We start from the raw sequence: 15949 nt of genomic DNA, 5'->3' as shown, positions 1-15949 counted from the left end.
TAAACTGTTTTTTGCTACTCTCACACTAAACATAACACAGAGCAGGATGTGTGGGGTTTTTCTCCCACGCCGACTGATTCTCTGTACCAACTGAATGTCCTACAATGTAATTCAGCTCTGACACTGTCTACCTGGATAGTGAGACCCCACAGGTTAAGGGATCGGTTCCCATAATTCCTTCCTTGGATTTACATTTGCTAGAGTGGCTCGTAAAACTCAGGTTGACATTACTTACTATTGCTGATTTATTACAAAGGATATTTTAAAAGATACAAAGGGACAGCCAGATGAAGAGATACACAGGAGAGGTTTAGAAAGGGTTTCTGTCCCCATGGAGCTGAGGTGCACCATCCTCCTGGAATTTGGGTGTGTTCAGCAACCCAGGAGATGTTCTCCCGGCCCTGCCCTTTTAGGTTTTGATGGAGGCTTCTTTGCATAGGCATGGTTGATTAAGCCATTGGCCGTTGGTGATCAACTCAGCCTTCAGCCCTCTCTTCTCCCCAGGGGTCAGGGGGTGGGGCTGAAAGTTCCAACCCTCTAATCACTTGGTTGGCTCCCCTGGCATGTGAGGTGGCTCAAGCCTGTGATCCCAGCACTTTGAAAAGCCAAGGTGGGTGGATCGTGAGGTCAGGAGTTCGAGACCAGCCTGGCCAACATAGTGAAACCCCACCTCTACCAAAAATACAAAAATTGGCTGGATGTGGTGGCATGTGCCTGTAGTCCCAGCTACTCTGGAGATGGAGGCAGGAGAATCACCTGAGCCCAGGAGGTAGAGGTTGCAGTAAGCCGAGATCCCACCATTGCACTCCAGCCTGGCGACAGAGTGAGACTCTGTCTCAGAAAAAAAAAAAAAAAAAAAAAAAGGCAAAAAAAAAAACAAAACAAAAAACCAGAAAAGAAAACAGGATGAATGATCGGGAAGTCCAATATCAGCGCAATAAAATGTCACTATTCCTGCCTAATTTTTAGATGGAGTCACTTCTCAGACGTGACTGAAAAAGAAGGTCTTTGCTGTGAGTAAGCATGCTGAAGTCCCATGGCAGGTGTATGCACTAATTAGTTTCCAAGTTCGTTTCCAAAAAGCCTGTGGCTATTTGCTCAGGTAGTGCTGCACTGGTAAAATACTACACTGTGTAAAGGGGAATACCTCAACATTTTGAAGACTCTTGGACACAGGGTCTTGACATTGATATCTGGGGACCAAAAGCATTATTATGTCTCTCAGAATGATGGCATATGGGATCTAGGTAGTGAATGGAGTCTCAGCCAAGTCCAGCTCAACAAGGATCCACAAGCCCACTCAGTAGTCATTTCCCATTTTCCAAAATAATTAATTGGAATGCACACACTTTGAAGGAATTGATGCATTAAAACTGAAATTACGAGGAAAGTTAGGAAATGTTTTAAATGGAATAATAAAAATACAACATCAAATCATAAGATGCAGTGCGTAGAGCGGAATTTGTAGCTTTAAATGCTTATATTAGAAAGGAAGAAAAGTCATAAAATGGACAGATAAGGAAGTTGGTAGCATTCTCATATTGGTTTCTTGGCCTCTGGGTTAAGAGTTATTATAGGGAAAGGCCAACTGGAAGCCTGAGAAACTGTCCTACATCCTGGTCAAGAGAGTAAATGAATAAATAATGTTCCAAGATTGATATATTCCAGAGTTAATACCCCTATGCAAAGACTTAAAAAAGGTGGACGTGGTCATCCCCACCGTATTTCCATTTACTTCACCAGTTTTAATCTTTCAAAAACCAAGTCATTTCTGGTAGATAATGGTGGGCTACCATCAATGTAATCACATAGTAGCATCATTTGTGGTTGCAATGCCAGGTATACTTTTGCTAGAACACATTAACATAGTGTTGGATAAATGGTCTGCTGCCATCACTACGGTGAATGTATTCTTCCCATTATCAAGAATAAAGTTGAGAACCAGTTTTAATTTTTGTGGACTGAACAACTGTATGTATTTATGGTCTTTCATCTGGACTATGCTGTCTTTCCCTCTGTTGTAATACAGTCTGTATTACAGACTTGGATTATCTGGACATTGTTCAGAATTTCATATTGGTCTGTTGCATTAATGAGATGTTAACCAGAGAAAATGAGAAGTACATGGCGATATAGTTTGGCTGTGTCCCTACCCAAATCTCGCCTTGAATTGTAATAATTCCCACATGTCAATGGTGGGTCAGGTGGAGATAACCGAATCACGGGGACAGTTTTCCCCTTACTGTTATTGTGTTAGTGAGTGAGTCTCACAAAAGCTGATTTTTTTTTAATTTTTATTTTTTTGATCTGATGGTTTTATAAATGGGAGTTCCCCTACACAAGCCCTCTTGCCTGACCCCATGTAAGATGTGACTTTGCTTCCCCTTTGCCTTCTGCCATGATTGTGAGGCTTCTGTAGCCACGTGGAACTGCGAGTCCATTAAACCTCTTTCCTTTATAAATTACCCAGTCTCGAATATGTCTTTATTTTATTAGTGGCATGAGAACAGACTAATACGCATGGCAAATATATGGGAAAGCACATGAGTTTCAGGGTTAGAGATGAACTCTATTTATCTCCATTGGAGAGTGAAACTAATAAGGAAGAAGCATAGACAAGCAGAACCGGAAGGAAAAATGAGGAGGCAGATGAAGCCGGGAGGGAGAGGGAGTCCTTGAGTGTGCCTCGCCTCCTGTTACACTTTCCAATGATTTGAGTCAACGTGCTCTTACAAAAAGGACACATTCTAGTTTTTCTTCTGTATGGCACATGTCTCTTAGAGACTATACCACCTTCAAACAAGGTGGACAAACTGCCCTTTTCCCTGCTGTTCCCTGTTAGAGGGGAGAAAAAGTTAAGCATTCTTCCTATGCAGATTGCATGGCTTTCTTACCACAGACTAGGAGAAATCCCAGTACACAACTGGCTCTGCGATCTTATCATTGGCAAAAAATTGTGACCCCAGGTCAACCATTTTAACTAATAATGGTTGTTTTAGTAAGCAGTATACTTTATCCAAAAGTTTATAGCTTAAATAATTGAATAAATCAACTTATTTAATTACCTGAGTGATATAAAGTTTATGTTAGAGGATTCACCAGAAAAATACTACTTTTTTTTTTAAATACGGCAATCCTTTATTCACTCAGCACATTTGGTTTCTTTGCGTTTTCTTCAATTTTTTTTTTTTTTTTTTTGAGACGGAGTTTCGCTCTTGTTACCCAGGCTGGAGTGCAATGGCGCGATCTCGGCTCACCGCAACCTCCACCTCCTGGGTTCAGGCAATTCTCCTGCCTCAGCCTCCTGAGTAGCTGGGATTACAGGCACACGCCACCATGCCCAGCTAATTTTTTGTATTTTTAGTAGAGACGGGGTTTCACCATGTTGACCAGGATGGTCTCGATCTCTTGACCTCATGATCCACCCGCCTCGGCCTCCCAAAGTGCTGGGATTACAGGCGTGAGCCACCGCGCCCACGCGTTTTCTTCAATTTTACATTGCAGGTGTGGTTACCAAGAGCTGGATAACGAGTCTCTCAAACAAAATTTGGAATTGCGAGATATGTTGGAGTACCTTGGTTCTTGAGACAGTTGAATGCTTCTAGTTGATCTTGTTATATTAAAAAGTCACTCTCCACTAAAGTGGCCACTGTGTTTCTTTTGTGAAAAGGTCATTTGACTGACTTTTCCTCATAACTGCCACCCATGCAGTGTAAAAGCAGGAAATCCCTTTTTATAAAAGGTTTTATAAGTACAAGATGACATTTCACATTTTTTAGAAAAGAATCCTTCAGGGAACTATGTCCTAATAATCAATTATACGAACAAAGTTTTACGTACACAAAATTTCTGCAACTTTATAATAATGAAAATTAGAAATAACCTAAATAGTTAACAATATGGGAATGATTAAATAAACAGAGTTGCATCCATTATGTGGGAATATAATATAGCCATTAAAATTATGTTTTTGTAAAATTTTTAATGTCATAAGAAAATGTGGCAATTTTGCAATGAAAAAGCTCTAGTTATAAAACTATTTACAGTATGTTTCCAATTATGAAAAGAAAATATACAATACACACATAGGCATACATGGGAGTTGCTTTTTAAAGGTGGTTACTTCTGGGTTTTGATATTATCAGTAATCATTTTTGCTTTTTTATTCACTTCTGCATTTTTCAAGTTTTCTGTGATAAGTATGTTATTTTACAAGGACTATGAACATTTTCCTCTGATACACTGGTACTTAGAATATACTTGGGTATTTTAAATATGTGGGAACAGTATTACAGTGCTTCATCTTCTATGACTTTTTTGGAATACATATCATTTTGGTAACAAACTTGCATTCCTATTTTATACTTGTTACAACACTTTAATTAAACAGTTAATATTGTGATTAGAGCACTGTTTGCTTCAGAACCTAAACAAATACTGGCTTTGAAGTCTAGGTTCTATTTTCTAGAGGATTTAAAATTAGTATCCTTTTTATTTTTTTAAGTAAGGCATACTGCATACATACATTACGTGCATGCTTTCCAAAGAAAAATCATTCTAATTTACAGTTTTCATATGGAAGGAAAAAAATGGAATTATAGTGGTTTAAAAACGTCCATAGTGTCATGCATCACAAACATGCTGATAGCCATAAACATGTTTATTAAGTGAAATGTATCCTTTAAAAATAAAAAAGGGGAAGCCTGTATATAAATGAAGTTGTGGATTCAACTAGTCTATCAATACTTATTCAACTAATCTATCAATTCTTGTGGGGTCTGCAACAAATATTGTCATTGGTTAGTGTTTAAGTATACGAGTTGACTTTTCTCCTCGCTCACACCCCACCTTGCCCTGGCAATTGGATAGGGGGAGGCTGTTTATCCTCCAAGAGAGGACTGCTGGCTCTTATCTCAGTTTCTGTTTTAAACCACAGAGTGGTCATTGCTGTGAACTCCAGCCAAGATGGTGTGGTTGAGGGAGGAAGCTGAGCGGTCTGAGCCTTCTGTGGGGCTGCTGGGGTTCTCACTGCATTGGCAGCAGAGGATCTGCCTAAAGGTGGCGCTCATTTCTTTGTCGTGGTAGGAGTAAATGATGGGGTTCATGGCAGAGTTGAATTCAACAAGGAGAAGGAAGAATTTCTCATAGGGCAGCACGCTGCACTGTGGATAGCACACATCTAGAATTAACAAAACCAATCCAGAAGTCCAGCAGATGATAAAGGCCCCAAGCACAATGACCACGGTCTTCAGAAGACTCATCATGATATCCCGATTCCACTGGGGTCCAGAACTATGCTGAGACATTCTCATAGTCCTCTGACAAACATAGCCAAAGATGGGAGCACAGAGAACCACCATTACCACAAAGGTCACCAAGTTGAAAATGGCCCAGAAGACTAAGAGTTGCTGTAGAGGGGTGCCAATTGGAATAGTTTCCAGTATTACAGATACAGTTCCAGTCCACACTGGGTATAGCACCCATAACGATGGCCATAGTTCAGATGACCACAATGACCACCACCACCTGCCAGTTGCTCATCCGAGTGTGGAGCTGCATGTGGAAAACTGTGATATCATTTTCAACTTGGTGACCTTTGTGGTAATGGTGGTTCTCTGTGCTCACATCTTTGGCTATGTTTGTCAGAGGACTATGAGAATGTCTCAGCATAGTTCTGGACCCCAGTGGAATCGGGATATCATGATGAGTCTTCTGATTGCAATAGCCAGTAAGTTGGCCACAGATGCCATCAGGCTGTTATCAATGAGGCCCTGATGAAGGAGCCATGTGTAACTTTCAGTCTCTGGGTATTGGGTCCTGTGTTGAACATGAGATAGAAGTAGGCCAACCCAGCAAAGAAGTCTGCAGCAGCCAGATTAGCCATTAGGTGGTAAACAGGAAAATGGAAGTGGCGGTTGACATAGATTGCCACCATGACCAGTAGGTTGGCCAACATGATGGAAGATACAAACAGTGACTCCAAGTCTCATCACCAGCTTGCTGACTGTGTTCCCTTCTGTGGCAAGATGTTTCCACTTCTGTTATAAAAGAAGGCAATGGACTGGTTGTAGAAGCACTGTGGTTTGTTCATGGCTGTGAACTGGGGCTGTGAAATTACAGGGATGGAAGGAGAGGTGGCAGCCATGACCACTCTGTGTTTGTAGATGGTGAATGGGCCCCGGAACTACAGGAGACAAATTTTCTTGTTTGTGGATCAGAGCGAGGTCATGCTAGGAGGAACTGTGTACCTGATGCTGTAGGAGTGAGTTGTGAGAAGTCAGGTACTCACATAGGTAGATGGGGAGCCCTTTCTTTCCTATCACTCACAGGGAGACTGAAATCCATGCTGAAGGCCCACAATCCTAGGCAGAAGCTGTTCCCCTGGTGTGGCACCCCTGGAGCCCCTGACCTCTGCGCCTCCTCCTCCATTCATTGGCTCAACAGCCCGTGGTGGTGGCGGGGCAGGGCGGAGGTGGCCTCAGCCTCCCATTCATTATCTCAGAAAAATAATGCTCTTGAAATTAGATGCATAATGAGGATTTTACAGAGATTTCTTTTACATGCGTGAGCATTTGCTAATACTTACTTAAAAAATTTTTGCGGTTATAATTATTGTGGCTAATTTCCGTGGCACTAACTAGCAGTTAGAATAAAAAAAAGATTCTGTTTGTAACAGCAATAAGAAAGAGAAAATGTCTATAAAAATAACACTTAAATAAAATATGTATAACTTTAGGGAGAAAAATGATGAAATTTATCTGAGAGACTGAAAAGAATTTGAGTAAAGTAGACACATGAAATGTTTTTGAAGAGGAGCATGATTAATGTGGAAATGTCCATTCTTCCTAAAGTTTTAATGTAATTACAATAAAAATTAAAATGGGTTTCTTTTTGCCTTTGGAAATTGCCAAAAATTTGTTTTAGCATCACTTAGAAGAATAAACATGTGAAATAAAACAACATTAAGAAAATGACAAAAAAAATATAATGAGGCAGAAATAAGCTTACTGGATTGTAATGAAAATATTATAAAGCATAGCAATAATATCTGCACAGTACTGGCAGATAAGTAGATAAATAGATAATTCAGAAGAATTTGATACAAATAAAATGTAATACCTGATAAATGACATGAATAAGTAATAAAGGGTAGGATTATTTAATTATTACTTATAAACTAATTAGAAAATTGTTTAGAAATTACTAAATGCTCACCTATTTTCCGATGGATTAAAAGACTATTAAAAACAACAAAACACAAATAATGAATAGTCATCTGATCCAGAGATTGGACAGAATATTTAGTCCAAAGGCAATGAGAGAGAAGACTGATTGATTTGATTTCTTACAAAGAAAATTAAAAAATTCTTTTGAGTTAAAAATTTAAAACAAAACAATACAAAGTAAAAAACCAGTAACAAAGAAGGAATGTATTTTTAACAGCTCTCTAAGGGAATATCATGTTTAGTATATAAATAAATCATACAAATCAATAAAAATATATTGAGACTCAAGTTCAGTAAAAGAGAAAAAGTTGTAAACAATTCAGAGAATTACCCAAGAAACATTACAAATTTAACTCTTGAATGGTGACTCATCCCTGTAATCCCAGCACCTTGGGAAGCTGAGGCAGGAGGATCACTTGAGCCCAGGCGTTTGTGATCAACCTAGTCAAAATAGCGAGACCCCATCTCTACAAAAAAATGAAAAACTTAGCTGAGCATGGTGGCATGTGCCTGTAGTCCCAGCTGCTCAGGAGGCTGAGGCAGGAGAATAACCTAAGCCTGGGAGGTGCAGGCTGCAGTGAGCCCTGACTGCACCACTGCACTACAGCTTGGGTGCAAGAGTGAGACCTTATCCCCCATTAAAAAACAATCAGCTGAATCTAAAATAAAACAATGAAATGCTGTTTTAGGTATGCAATTATCAAACAGCAAATTTCTAATGCTTGAGCACACTTGTTTAAATTTTAAATTGTAGTTACATGCTTATATTACACTGTGATTGTATATTTTGAAAACTCTCAAACTGTTAATATTGTCTGATTTGGCATTTCCAGTTCTCAGAATCTATCCTAAGGAAATGATCCAAAATGCAGATTTACACAAAATATATTAATTACAGCATCATTCATAGCTGTGAAAAATAGAAACAATTTAAATGTTCACTGAACAGGAAATGATTAAGGTAAATTGTATTAGATCCATATCGAAGAGCCGTTTAAAATTATGCTTAGAACTTTTATTGTTTGTGTTACAATGTTAAATGAAATTATTCATATTTAAATATATATTTAGAATTAATATAAATGGTTAAATATATTCTGTTTATCTCCAAGTGCTGGGGGCATGTACACCCCTTGAGGAACTCACCATTTTCCCCCATCCTTCCACCTCCACACCCCATGTCAACTCTTTAAGCCTTCTCTATTTTCTTTTTTTTTGAGACAGAGTCTCACTCTGTCACCCAGGCTAGAGTGCAGTGGTGCGACCTTGGATTACTGCAGCCTCTGTCTCCCAGGTTTAAGAGATTCTCGGAGAGAGATCCAAGATGGCTGATCACTAGCAGCTCGGGATTGTAGCTCCCACTGAAAGTGCAGAGAACGAGAGGATGCCACACTTTCAGATCAATTTTTGTTGTTCATGCACCAGGAGATTCCCAGCGGGGGAGCCCCACATGTCGCCAGCGTGACTCTTGAGGCCGGTGAGGCGGTTTTGCCGCTGCCTTGGTGCAGTGGTTCTTGGTGCAGAGTCAGAAAAGCACCATCAATCTTAACACCGCTGTTTTGGCCGGAGCAGTGGGTTGCTCAGATTTTGCGCCGGGAATCAACAAGTTGGACGTCTATTCAGAAACCCAACTGTAAAGACGGTAATTATAAAGACCACAGATGGATAAATTTATAACGAAGGGAAGAAACCAGCCTAAAAAGGCTGAGAATACCCAAAATCAGAACACCTCTCCCTCTACAGGGAGATGTTCCTCATCAGCAATGGAACAAGGCCTGATGGAGAAATGGAACTGTGTTCCATTAGCAGAAGCAGGCTTTAAAAAGTGGATGATAAGACACTTCTGGGAATTAAAAGAACTTGTTCTAACCCAATGCAAAGAAACTAAGAACTTTGAAAAAAGGTTTGACAAAATGTTAACAATAACACACAATTTAGAGAGGAATATAAGTGAATTAATGGAGCTGAAAAACACAGCACGAGAACTTCGCGAACTATGCACAAGTTTTAATAGCCGAATTGATCAAGCAGAAGAAAAGATATCAGAGGTTGAAGACCAACTTAATGACATGAAACAAAAAGACAAGATTAGAGAAAAAAGGATAAAAAAGAACGAGCAAAGTCTCCAAGAAATATGGGACTATGTGAAAAGACCTAATTTACATTTGATAGGTGTACCTGAATGTGACGAAGAGAATCAATCCAAGCTGGAAAATACGCTTCAGGATATTATTCAGGAAAACTTTCCCAACCTAGCAAGGCAGGACAATATTCAACTCCAGGAAATACAGAGAACACCACAAAAATATTCCTCAAGAAGACCAACCTCAAGGCACATAATCGCCAGATTCACCAGTGTTGAAATGAAAGAGAAAATACTGAGGGCAGCCAGAGAGAAAGGTCAGGTTACCCATAAAGGGAAGCCCATCAGACTCACAGCAGATCTCTCAGCAGAAACCCTACAAGACAGAAGAGAGTGGGGGCCAATATTCAACATCCTTAAAGAAAAGAACTTTCAACCCAGAATTTTACATCCAGCCAAACTAAGCTTCATAAGCGAAGGAAAAATAAAATCTTTTGTGAACAAGCAAGCACTCAGAGATTTCATCACCACCAGGCCTGCTTTACAAGAGCTTCTGAAAGAACCACTACAAATAGAAAGGAAAAACCAGTATCAGCCTTTCTAAAAAGTACCAAAAAATAAAGAACATCAATATAATTAAGAAATTGCATCAACTAATGGGCAAAACAGCCAGCTAACATTAAATGACAGTATCAAACTCACATATATTGTTATTAATTCTAAATTTAAGTCGACTAAATCTCCCAATCCAAAGACACAGACAGGCAAAAAAAAGCCAAGACCCATTGGTATGCTACATCCAGGTCCATCTCACCTGCAAGGATACACAAAGACTCAAAACAAAGGGATGGAGAAAAATTTACCAACCAAATGGAGAGCAAAAATAAATAAACAGAAAGTAGGAGTTGCAATTTTTGCTGATAAAATAGACTTCAAAGCAACAAAGATCAAAAGAAGCAAAGAAGGATATTTCATAAAGATAAAAGGATCAATGTAACAAGAAGAGCTAAAGATCCTAACTATATACGCACCCAATACAGGAATACTCAGATATATAAGACTTATAAAGAGACTTGGAATCCCACACAATAATAGTGGGAGACTTCAACATTAATATTTGACAGATCAATGAGACAGAAAGTTAACATTGATATTCAGGACTTGAACTCAGATCTGGAACAAGTAGACTTAATTAACATTAATAGAACTCTCCACTTTAAATACACAAAATATACACTCTTATCAGTACTACATCACAACTATTTACAGGTTTAAATGAAATATTGGTTGGCTGCTTGTTAATTATTTTCTTCCCTCATTTTTTTTTATGTCTCTATTATTAAACACAATTACAGGCATACCCATTTTTAGACTGCATTCTAGCCCGGGCAATAAAGCAACACCCCTGTTCTCTCTCCCCCTTCCTCTTTCTTCTTTCCTTCATTCTTTTTTTTTTCTTCTTTTTTTAAAATTCTTTTTCTTTCTTTCTTTCTCTCTTTCTTCCTAAAAAAAAAAAAGAAAAAAAAATCCATAAATAAAGCAATCAATGTTGATCATAATGAGGAAAAAAAAAAGAACAAAAGGAAGAACCCCACAATACTGGATGTATTATAAATTTTCTAGAGTCCAAAAGTGGTGTGACTCAATTAAAAAAAAAAAAAAAAAAAAAAGAGATTCTCTTGCCTCAGCCTCCCAAGAATCTGGGATTACAGACATGCGTCACCACATCTGGCTAATTTTTGTATGTTTTATAGAGATAGAGTTTCACCATATTGGCCAGGCTTGTCTCAAACTCCTGACCTCAAGTGATCCACTGCCTCGGCCTCCCAAAGTGCTGGGATTACAGGTGTGAGCCACCATGCCTGGCAGCCTTTTCTGTTTTCAACCATGCCTCAGAAAACCTGCTTTTGTTGTTGTGGTGGGGTTTTTTTTGTTTTGTTTTAAACAAATATCGCTTAGATCTACCATAGGGGTCATAAAAGCCCAGACCTCCAAAACAGAAAGGCCTAAGATATCTTGATGAGATGGATACCTGATGAGTCCACGTCTAAGAAACCAAAATACAGCCAATTTCTCAGACAGATGCTGGCGATATATACAGATAAAAGAACTTAAAAAACATCATTGATAATTCGATAATAAAAAGATTACCAGAGCTAAAATTTGCGGCACTGAGAGCTTGGTTTGGATTGTGTTAGGAGATACCCATTAGACAACCAAGTAGAAATGGAGAGTAGATAGTCACATATACACACGTTGCGGCCAGGACTTTAGAAGTAAATGTGAGAGCCACCAGCATAGAGGTGGCATGTAAAAGCATAAATGGGATGAGGGCACCTGTGAGAATAGAGGAGATATGCATGCATGTGGGTATATTGCAGTATGTGCATCCAAGGTCCCTTTTAGAGATTTGAGCCTGATATATAATGGGATTAGTATAATGTCCCCAAATGAAAGTAATTTCAGGAAGAATTCCAGAAAAGTTTGCAGCCTTCAATATTCTATTAAGTGACAACAGAAAAAGAAGTGAGAACCCATGGAAATGGTTACCAGGGAGGTGTCAGCATTCCAGGAATGAGAATGCATTGCAGGTCAGCTGGCCTGACCTAATTGTGACCTAGGAGCCCTACCTGATGAAGACATAATGGTGTCTGCATCTGAGGTGCAGGACATTATTCCACAGGAAAAGGTTAATAGGAGATCAAGATTGGCCAGCTGAGGGAAGAAAAGAAGTGGGAAGTTGACTATGTGGGTTAGAAGGGGCACACACAGGTACATGGGTAACTGAGAAAGGAATTGTACAGAAGAAAAGGTAACTTTGGTACCTGTTGATTAAAAGGTAAGGAGAAGGGGGCTGTTAAATGATGGACTGAAGACTTTCTCCTGTCTTTCTGCCGTTCCCAATTCTCACTAAATTGATAGTAAAATAAAATAAGTCAAACCACAAGATTTTAGAGAAAGAGAGAAGAGGCAATAATGGATGGAAGATGTAAACACATTTTTGTTAACACTGAAGCAGAACAGAGGAAGATAGAAACCCAGGACTGGTGATGAGAATTGAGACCTTTTCAGGATTTGGTAGCAGCAGGCTCCATGAAAGATGAGGTTAAGTCATGGGACTAAAAGCAGAGGGGGTTACCTGAAAGTTTCTGTTATATTTTCTCATGCCATCCACCATGCCCACCTCCCCACCTGAGAAGCCAGCCAACCACCCTTGTCCCCCTCAGGAGTCACAAATCATTCTCTAACCACAGAGTATTTAAAATGGAGAGGCTTTGGTTTTAGAAGCAGATTATCTGATGCATTTGACCACATAGAAAATAGTTTTGATGAGGATATGTGAACGTGTGGGAGACCCTGAGACTTTCTAATTAGAAAAAAAAGCAAGAGACATTAATAATTTTTCCAAAACCCAGAAAATGGGACAAGAAAGAAATGTAATTACAAGACCTTGCTTAATGCATTCCTAATGATGGAAACACTATATCATGATTTAATTTACATCTGGGCTAGAACTACACTGGGAGGATGTGGAGGAGAAGAGTACAGACAGGTGGAGGAGAGAGGCCTCTTTTCGTGATTAGCTTTATATTATTTGATTTCATTTTTTTTTTGAGACAGAGTCTCGCTCTATAGCCCAGGCTGGAGTGCAGTGGTGCGATCATGGCTCACTGCAACCTCTGCCTCCAGGGTCCTGGTTCAAGCAATTCTCCTGCCTCAGCCTCCCAAGTAGCTGGGATTACAGGCACATGCCACCATACCCAGCTAATTTTTGTATTTTTAGTAGAGACGGGGTTTCACCATGTTGGCCAGGCTGGTCTTGAACTCCTGACCTCGTGATCTGCCCACTTCAGCCTCCCAAAGTGCTGAGATTACAGGCGTGAGCCACTGCACCTGGCCTGTTTGCATACTGTTGTGATAACAATAAAATCACAAACAGTAACAAAATAATAAACTAGAACTACAAAATTGTAATGAGGAAAAAGAATTGTGTGCTGTCTCTAGGCTCCTCCCATGCCACCTCAGTTTGCTCAGTATCTCTGTATTTACTTTGCATTGTAGCCATTTTTGGAATCTCCCACACCAAGTTCTGAGGAACTTCAAGATTTAAAGATAGGAAGAAAAAGATGAGCCTATCAAAGAGTCAGCGAAGTGGCCAGAAATATTAAGAGGAAAGCAGGAGACTGAAATTGAGGAGGAAATTGTCAGCAGCCAAATGCTGCAGACGAGTAACTTTCTCTAAGTCGTAGCTTTTCCGTAAAGATTCTTTCTTCAAAGCCTCCCACATGCTGCTCACCTGCTTTCATCCCAGTGTCAGGCAGGTGCCACATCATGTACTTTCATGGCAGCTGTAATCACTCTATATCTGAGTATGCCTCAGCTGCCCCTACAATTCTAAGCTGCTTAAGAGAAGGCGCCATATTCTCTATCTATTCGTAACTAAGGTTTACATAGTTAATTTTTTTGTGTATTCAATTTCACATTCTGCTTTTTCTTATACTTTTTTCTGATTTAAAAAGTAATACACCTTTAATTAAAAAATTTAAATACCATTGAAATATAAACTACAGCAGGTCAAAGTTCTCTTACCACCCTACTACCTGCCTATGACTGTTGTTAAAAGTTTATCTTTTTCTCAGATAGTGTTAGGTATAATACTTAGGTTAACACTTTTTCAAAAACATTTTTAAAAGTTGTATATACATATGATCATTCACAATACCTAAAATTATGTATTGCTGAAAATTTAAAGCCAGGGACAGTGGTATACACCTGTGGGCCCAGCGAATCGGAAGCTGTTACCTCTGGGAGCACCACTTGAGCCCAGGAGTTCTGGTCCAGCTTGGATAACATAGTTAGACCCTCATCTCTAAAAAACAAAAATAAAAAGAGAAATTTATGTTACATCTATTTCTTGCCATTTTAAATGAAGTTAGATGGATATTTTGTGTTATAGGCATGTTCATATTTATGATTCTTTAGATTCCTAGAAATAAAATTATTTGATCAAAATGTGTACTTTTAAGGCTTTTAATTTATAGCACTAAAGTGGTGGATAGTGTTTTTTAAATATTTTATACCTTTAGTGACATTTTGCCTAATCATTTGATTAATTACTATAAGAGGTATATTAAAATATATTATTTTGAATTCTCCATTTATCCAATGTTTTATTTGATTCCTTTCATATATATTAAGCTCTTTTGTTAGGTGCATTTACCTTACCATTTGTTAGATCTCCCTGATTTATTAGCCTTTTTATCATTATAAAATTACCTTTTTGGATCTAATAATTCTCTTTGTCTTAAAATTTATTTTTGCTGGCTTTGTTATGATCAGTGTTTGTATGGTATTACATCCTTTTACTTACAATTTATTTATGCCTTTGTGTTTAAAGTGTGTTTCCTGTAGACAGTAGACAGGTCTTTCTTTTTGAAATTAATCTGACAATTTCTGTCTTTAAAGATATCTAGACCATTTAAATTTGATGTGATCGCTGATACAGTTATATTTAGTTCCATCACTTTGCTGTTTATTTATTTGTCTTAACTATCTTATATCCTGTTTTATGTTAATCAGGTATTATTTTAATTCCTTTATTAGCTTTTTAGCATATATGTGTGGACAAAATATTAACTATTTCCCAAGAAATGGGAAACAGTCACACTTCAGACCATTTTTTCTTTCTGAATAAAGTGAGCAACAACATGCTGTTAGAAATTCTGGTTTACTCTTGTATAATCCAGAGCTATTTGGTAAAGCAGGAAATATTTTCCTTCTCAATCAACTTAATGTAGGGGCCTCCTTATGAGGTCATACAGATTTTTTTTTAGGAATGTTACATTGCAGTATGAATATTCATGCTGGAAATAGAAAGCAAACTCATATTTTGTGCCTTAACATCCATTTGAATTCAATTTCATATACATACCTCTTCCACTTGATTATGGAGTGTTGCTGGGCACTCTAGACTTATGGCTTAGTGAATCAGCTAATACCCAATCCAGGATTGATAATTCCACTCGCATGTTCGTTGGGTGTCCCGTGTTGAAGCATGGACTCTCTACAAGGTCCAGTAGCCGCCCAAAAGTTTTAATCAAAATAATAATTACATCTAAATCCTCTAGGAGTACTCTACCAGGGCTTGCTGTAATTTTCACACAGTATCCTGATTGTGCACATCTGAGAACTACTGACTTTGCTAGGTCATAAAGTTCAAATGGCAGAGTTGCATGCTCTGCAGTGAACAACTAGAGAGCCTTCTCTTGCTCTGAGCCCATTCATGTTTGGCAGTCTTTTAGAATGTTCAATAAATAGGTCAGCATATCACACCCAAGTATGGTGCATGTTTTTCTTAAAATTAAAGCAAGCCACAAAAATTGATCAATATTCCGTTGGTGAGATTAATGTGCAGCAAACTGTCTTTCATATTGAAGGAGATATTCTAATATGATTCAGACCATTGGACTTTTCAGAAACTTTACTGACCCAACCTCTACATTGAATTTATTTTTCATCTGTTGGCATGCATCTGGGTGTCTGCTACTTCCTGCTTATCAGGTCCAATTAGCAGGGTACAGTAGACCAGTGCAATGTCATATGAAATGGTGAAGCCATTGGTTTCGGAGAGGTGAAATAT

The 15949-nt window shown here is 38.6% G+C and overlaps 1 pseudogene across 1 annotated transcript; it reads right to left on the bottom strand.

Moving 5' to 3' along the window:
- Positions 1–4750: 4750 nt before the first annotated feature.
- LOC116558360 lies at positions 4751–5507 on the bottom strand (annotated as a pseudogene). Its single transcript, XR_004271969.1, has one exon. The product of XR_004271969.1 is annotated as a lysophosphatidic acid receptor 1 pseudogene (transcript).
- Positions 5508–15949: the final 10442 nt, after the last annotated feature.

This window comes from Sapajus apella, unplaced genomic scaffold, assembly GCF_009761245.1.
Source record: "Sapajus apella isolate SASKATOON/1434 unplaced genomic scaffold, GSC_monkey_1.0 scaffold21, whole genome shotgun sequence".
In the NCBI taxonomy this organism is placed as follows: Eukaryota; Metazoa; Chordata; class Mammalia; order Primates; family Cebidae; genus Sapajus; species Sapajus apella.
Note: the sequence above shows the minus strand (reverse complement) of the source record. Positions and strands in the feature narration are given on the sequence as shown.